The sequence below is a fragment of the Limulus polyphemus genome, unplaced genomic scaffold, assembly GCF_000517525.1.
Source record: "Limulus polyphemus unplaced genomic scaffold, Limulus_polyphemus-2.1.2 Scaffold2525, whole genome shotgun sequence".
NCBI lineage: Eukaryota > Metazoa > Arthropoda > Merostomata > Xiphosura > Limulidae > Limulus > Limulus polyphemus.
Window position 1 is genome coordinate 83,226 of NW_013668135.1, and position 7,388 is coordinate 90,613.

The following is a 7,388-nucleotide window of genomic DNA, read 5'->3' on the forward strand; positions in this document are numbered from 1 at the left end:
TATTTTTCTTAAAACATGGAACAGTAAATAAAGAATTATAGAAACATATTTACATCTTCCAGTTTCGGCCTTTGTACTCATTTGCTAAGCCTCACCAATTTTTGCATGTGAAGGATGTGAAATGAAATATTTTTTTTAGGTTTTATATATACATTTTGAAGTAACCAAAAAGCATAAATTACTATATCAATACCACAGAATTCCACTATAATTTAACAAACTTAGTAACTAAGCAGTATTTGGGTCTAAAAAATATGAAATTTTGAGCTTACTAAAGTCTCACCTTACTTTTTTGAATCTAAGCTTTAAAAGAATGAGTTTGGTGCTGAATACTTCAGTTATGCTGAGAAAAGAGGTGAGCGGGGATAATATGTTTGTTCAGTACATGTATCGTTATCTCAGCAAATAAACAATATAAGAGATTCTTATTTGATATTTTAGCTTGTCAATATCAGTAATTTGAGTACCTAATTCATAATAAACTATAGACTTTGTACTTGGACATCACAAACATCTAATTTGAACTCAACATACCATGTGACACACAAAAATCGATATTTAGGATTTCTTTTTAATATTTACTTTTAAATCAAGAAACAAACTAATAAATCATACCTAAATTTAAATTATAATCTACAATTTGATACCAAACTTATTGATATACATTCATAAAATAGTAGTTCAATAAATTTTGAATGCGAGTCAACAAACGCGATGACATGGCCTTTGACCTGTGACCCATCAGGAAAAGGATAAAGATGTAAAGAACATAAAGGAAAAAGTCACTACTTCAACTGTGTCTTTTCTGATCACTAGTTATGGCAATATTAATTTTATTTTGCAATACAGAACTTTTTGACACAAGTGACATTCAGATGGAAGATTGATGACAAGCATAAGTGATGCAAATAATCAATTGGCATCTAATGTGACATCCTCTGCATCTTTCCTAAAAATCAGTGCATAGCTTTCTGAGCACCAGAAGTTTCTAGTAGAGGACTGTGCTAACAATCAGAATTTAACACAGGCAAAAGAGTTAGCTGGTATGTTTGTAGGACAAGATACCGTTTTGATTGAAGAACAATGACATGCCTATTGTTTTACCGATCATGTCACAATCAGAAATCACTGACTGCCAATTATTATAGTGTACAATTGCCCATTCTGATTATGTACAGTAAAATTGTTGATTTCATTGTGAGGTATTGTTAACAGTTTAACCTTAATAATTGTAAGAAAGTGTACTTTGAAGCTTCATTAAATTTAAAATGGCTGAAGTTATCAATAAATGTCCCATTTAAACAAGTGAAAAATAAAAATTGGGACTGACCTTCTGGCTAGTACATGATTGATACATAATGCTATGTAATCATTGTGAGAGACTATCAAATTGTTGAAGTATATTGCCCAAATTCATCATTCACTTCAGCCATAAATTTGAAGACTTTTGCTATCACTCTACACATTTTGAACTAAACCACTTTTTAAACCAAAGTATTCCAACCAAACGTCAAATCAAGTGACAGCCTTTGAAAGTTTTCGTTTGTAATGCGGCATGATTCTAAAGCCTCCATGTAATGTAGGCTACATACACATGGTGTATGCTGAGGATTGTCAGTGTATGTACCATGATGCATAAGCTCGGTATGCACATGGCGAGAATGTTTGTGATTCATAGAACATCCATGTTCAAACTTCAACTTGTAAACAAATTGTTGTTACAGGGTTAACTGTATACTATATTGTATGTGGCTTTGTTGTGCTGAGAATGAAGCCACACTCCATATTAACCTTTCCAAAAAACAATTGTAGGTCATTACAGTTTGGAAGGTACAATAATAATAAGAGTTAATTGTTTTTCTCTTGGTGTGAACTTGAGGAATGACCAGTGCTGCAAGACAGACATTGTAAAAAGAGCAAACCAATTTTTTTATCTCTAAGAACTGGTAAACTGAGCATAAAACTGGAAAACCACAGTGTGGTACTAACGGAGAGCCACATGGTGTATTATCCTGAGAACTTCGGGGAAAAGTCCACACAGAAATCTGACAAGCACACAGTGTGTATTAGCTCTGTGCATAGGGGGCTGTTATCAACCATTTGCTATTGTATGGTTAATATAGAAATGGGTGTGCTTCACGATGTGTAGAGCATTGATTTTTAACCTTTCTTTTGTTCAGGGTATCAACTTATGTAAATAAATGAGAAATAGATGAAGATTGTTTTAACTGATGATATTTTATTCTGTGGTAAATAATGTTTTGTGTTGAAAGAAAAAGGAAATATACAAGGTTGTGATTGTAAGCATTAATAAGATTGTTGTTGCGAATGGTCTGGGTGGTGTTATATTTAAATTTCTTGCAATTGTTCTTCCATGATTGGGAAATTTGACAAATTCTACCAATTCCAATTATTGCCCGATTATGCAGTAATCAGTCCAATTCCCAAACCGATTATCGATAAAACACTAGACACACCATTATATAGACACAAGTGATGTATATCTGAAAAAACAAGTGGGTTACATATCTTATGTTATTGTTATGTCTCCGTTTGTTAATTGATTTCCCGTAAATTCGTTCCCGAAACTTTAGCGACACAAGTCCTTACTTAATAAAACTGGTTTATTCTTTCCGAATATAACTTTACGATACACTTAATTTCAACAATCGCGCTAAAACAAACGCTATAACAACGAACGTGCTCAACTTCAATAATACTCTCTGACTACAGATCAATTACTCACTGTCTACACACACATTGTTGTCACGTTGTGAGCGTCTTATATATATACCAGACAAACATATATCTAGTAAATGCTAGGGCATTCACGAAGGAACAAGATAGTTCTAGAAACGTGGCGTGACACTAGTCACGTGACCTCGCTGACGCAACAGTCTTATACATTTGCGAAAGCAGTAGAGGCTATGCTAAGTCATTCCAAAATGTGTGATAGTTTCGCCACTGAGTTACAAAAATTATCTGTTAATTCATGGTTGTAAGAGGCTCAAAGTTCTTAATAGAGGCAAATCATCGCTGAACACTGGCTCATAGGGCCTTTACTAAGCGTATTCATAGTGCTATAAATCTATTTTAAGATTTTATATAAACTATAACATATTATACTACACTCATTAGCGCTAACTTTTCTAAATACAATGGGTGCTGGATACATTTTGCACACCTTCAACATTCACATTACTTAACTTTAGGGTGCTCAAACATTCACAGAACCCATGGAGCTGGAACCGATAACTGCAATTATGTTTTAATTCTTTTTTTTTTGTGAGTAGGTGTTTTTTCTTGCAGCCCAAACCCCGCATTTTTTCGTTAGCTGGTGAGCCCCCGAATTGAAGTATAGAAAGTTATTATTCTTAACTTTGTTTAGCCCAAACTGGAGTAAACTGATAGGAAATCGATAGCTCCTGACGAAGTCCAAATAGCGAAATATTGGGCTAATAAAGTTACATTCTGGAGATATAGGTCGTTATTTTCTTTACGTTTATAAAGAAGCTACGTATTACTGACAAAAATGAAAACTGGGAACTTATACATCTAAAAAGGAACTATCAAAGTACCAAGAAAACATAGCAAAAACTGGAATTGTTGTGATACAGCCAACAGTCTGGAAGTTCGGTTATCTCACATACACGTGAGTTCTTCCATATCTGTCTGGTTATCATAAAAATAGACCTCACACCCATCAGGAAAGAGGATTAAAACTGCGACCCATAACTTACTCTAGTAATTGAAATTAAGTCAACTGCTTAGTAACCAATGACCAGAGCTCCTAATCTTTCTTTCATAACTTGTATATCTTCCACTTCAATCTGTCGTCTGAAACATGTTTAACATAATTTGAATAAATAAGTACAATCTCACAAGAATTTTGTGAATAATGTCTGCTTTATTCAAAAAGTAATACTCTGATAAAACAAATTAACGTATGTGTGTACTTGCAGTACACAACTTCCTCATTCAATGGTTAACCTGATTTTCACGTCCAGTAACGAAATAAGCAAAATTTGCCTATCCTGTTACAAACATCCATTCTGAGTACATTTTTTTTTCATCAACTGTAAAATATATTAATATGCACACAGTCTAAGTAGAATGTACACAAAGGATGACATCAAAAATTACTTTCACCATCATAACTTAGCAATTAGCCAGAATTGCCATCTAAAAGTGGAGAAAAATCCACTAAATTATATAAACATGAACAATAACTAAGACAAAAATATAGAAAAATCATACACACTTTCTCTCATTTATATAGTCTATGTTAATTTCCCATGCTATCTTACAACACAACTGTTTATAAGGAAACTATGTATATATACCAACCAGTACGTGACACAACACAAAGTCACACAAGATTAAGAGTTTGCTAAGAAAATTTAGCATTTGCCAAAAAAACTTAAGCTGAGTGCTCGAAAAGAAACGATTACAAAGTCCTTTCAGCATGTTGGTTTATCAAATTTCCCAATCATGATTAGTAGTTGAATCCAAATGTCAATTTCCTTAAGCTTTTATCTAACAACCTCAATTGTCCTAACTGTGTATCAGATACATAAAATATCGCTCAAAAAGAAAGAAACATCTTTTGATATCTTAGAAAGAAAAGGTTGGAGTTTCTTTCCAGTATTTTTGTTTGACCCTGATTGTAACGACATCTTGTTTAGTCCGTTACAATTATTTAATAAAGAAACTGCATCTCCACGCGTGAGAATGCACTGTTACGTATCTGCTTGTTTGTTAATTTCCCGTAGAAATTCTTTCCGAGAAACTTCAGCGATACAAGTTCTTTCTTGATTAAAACTGGTTTATTCTTTCTCGATACAAACTTTGTGATACACTTAACAACTTTTATAACACACGCTATAAATCACAGTGATTCACACACTTCATTTACGGTGCCTACTGTTCGCTTCACTCAATTATCTATATCTCCGATCTATCTATATCTCTTCCATCGCGCTGGTTTTTCTCTCCAGGCTTATATACTAAAAAAGAGGGCGCCTCGAACAAACTCGGGCCTCCCGATAATTCATGATCCTTCGAGAAACTCCAGCACGCATGCTCCCAGCATCACGCGACTTCCACTGTCGTAACACTGCCCCTTCCTTATTATTCTTTGTCCCGAACACTAGTCACTTACATTAAACCAACAGATAATTAACAATAACTTAATTAAATGTACAGAATTTACAAACACAAAATTAAAATACAACAAAGTCTCTTAATTTTACAGGACGTATTTTCTTCCCTACTGGTCTCCGTCTCATTGGGTTCTGCTTCACGTGGGGTTCATCTGCTCCATCAGGAAATGTCCCATTATCGGTAGCAGTCAAATCAGTGGTAGTAACTTCATTAAGAGCTTCACTGTTTTCCTTCTCAAAACCGGGTAGAGTTTCTTCTTCAACAGTGGTTTTTTCAGGTAACAGACTGTGGGTGACGTGGCGTTGTCTTGGTCTTTCGTATACCAAACAACTTGCAACATTCATGGAACACAGCTGATTCAAAGTTAAGGCCTTGATCCGAATGCAGTTCGTATGGCATACCAAATCTGAAGAAAAAATCACTAATATGCCTCAGGCCACTTGGTGAAATAATCCATCACCACACAAATGTACCTGTTTCCAGCACGAGTTTGGGGCAAAAGACCAGCAATGTCAATGGCTACTCTTTCCATTGGTGCACCAACTTGATATAACTTCATTGGAGCACGTCTCTTATGCTTGGGTCCCCTTTTAGCACAACATGTATTGCAGGTCCTGCACCATTCTTCCACATCTTGCCTCATACACATCCAGTAACATCTCTGTCACAGGTGACTCAATGTTTTCTTAACTCCAAGATGTCCTCCTGTTAAATTATCATGGGATTGACGCAGCACAACTTCCCGTAACTTTCTCAGTATAACTGTTTGACATGTCGTCACTTTCCCATCTCTGGAGAAGAATACCATCTTCAAGCTTCAACTGGTCCCATTGTGCCCAATAGTTCTTTGTCACAGGGCTTAAGCTAGATACCTTCTCCCAAGCAGGGCACAAAACACTTGCTTGTAGAAAATCAACTATTGACTTCAAATCTTGGTCTTTATCCTTTCTGTTTTAACATCTATACTTGGTTCTAATTCATCATCATCAACTCCTTCGGTCACTTTGACTTCAAAGTTCAACCTCTCTGTTTTGCAGCAATGTCTGCAGTCATTTCTGCAGGGTCTTTGGCTCAGTCCATCGGCATTTCCATGAGATTTTCCTTCTCTATATTCAATATCATAATTATACTGGTCTATCTTTCCGATCCAACGTGCCAGTTGTCCCTCTGGGTTCTTTAATTATCTTAACCAGCGTAATGCAGCATGGTCTGTCCTGATGGTAAACCTGGCACCATAGAGGTAAGGATGGAAATATTACTATAGCAAGGAGTTCCCTTCATGTTACACAGTAGTTTCTCTCTGGTCTACTCAGGACCCTACTAATGTAGGCCACCACATGTTCGTTTTCAACCACTTTCTGAGACAACATTTCTCCAATTCCAACATTACTAGCATCACAATCCAGTATGTTCGGCAGTGAGGGATTTGGAAGCTTTAAAAGTACAGCTGAGGCCAATTTTTCTTTCAATGTATTGAAAGCATACTGGCAAGAAACTGTCCATTCGAACTTCTGGCCTTTTTTTTTGTCAAATCATGTAGCGTACCAGCTATAGGTGCAAAGTCCTTCACAAACTTCCAGTAATAGGTAAAGAGTCCCAAGAAACTTCTTAACTCTCCCACAATGTTTGCTGTTGGCCAATCATGCACTGCTTTCACCTTGTCAGGATCAGTTCACACACCATGCTCATTTACAATGTGACCCAAGTAAAGCACCTCTTTCTGGCATTTCTTGGGGTGGAGTTTGAGGTTTGCTGCTTTCAAATGCTTGAATACTTCCTCTAGTCGGGATATTTCCTCATCAAACGATGTTGCAAACACAAGGACATCATCCAGGTACACTAGGGCTATCCTCTATTGTAGGCCTTCCAATACTCTTTCCATCAGCCTCTCAAATGTTGCTGGAGCATTGCTAAGCCTGAATGGCATCACACGGTATTGCCAGAGACCTTGGCCATAACTAAATGCAGTCTTAGGTTTATCTGCTTCAGCCATTTTCACTTGATGGAAACCTGGCTCCACTTAGGGCATCAAGAGTATCATCAATTCTTGGCAGCGGGTATGAGTCCTTTTCAGTTATACTGTTAAGAGCCCTGAAGTCCACACAGCAGCATTGGGTCCTATCCTTCTTCTAGACTAACACAACGGGATCTGACCAGGGACAATCTGATTTCTCGACTATCCCTTCCTTAATTAGGCAATCCATGACATTCTCCATCTCTTGTCG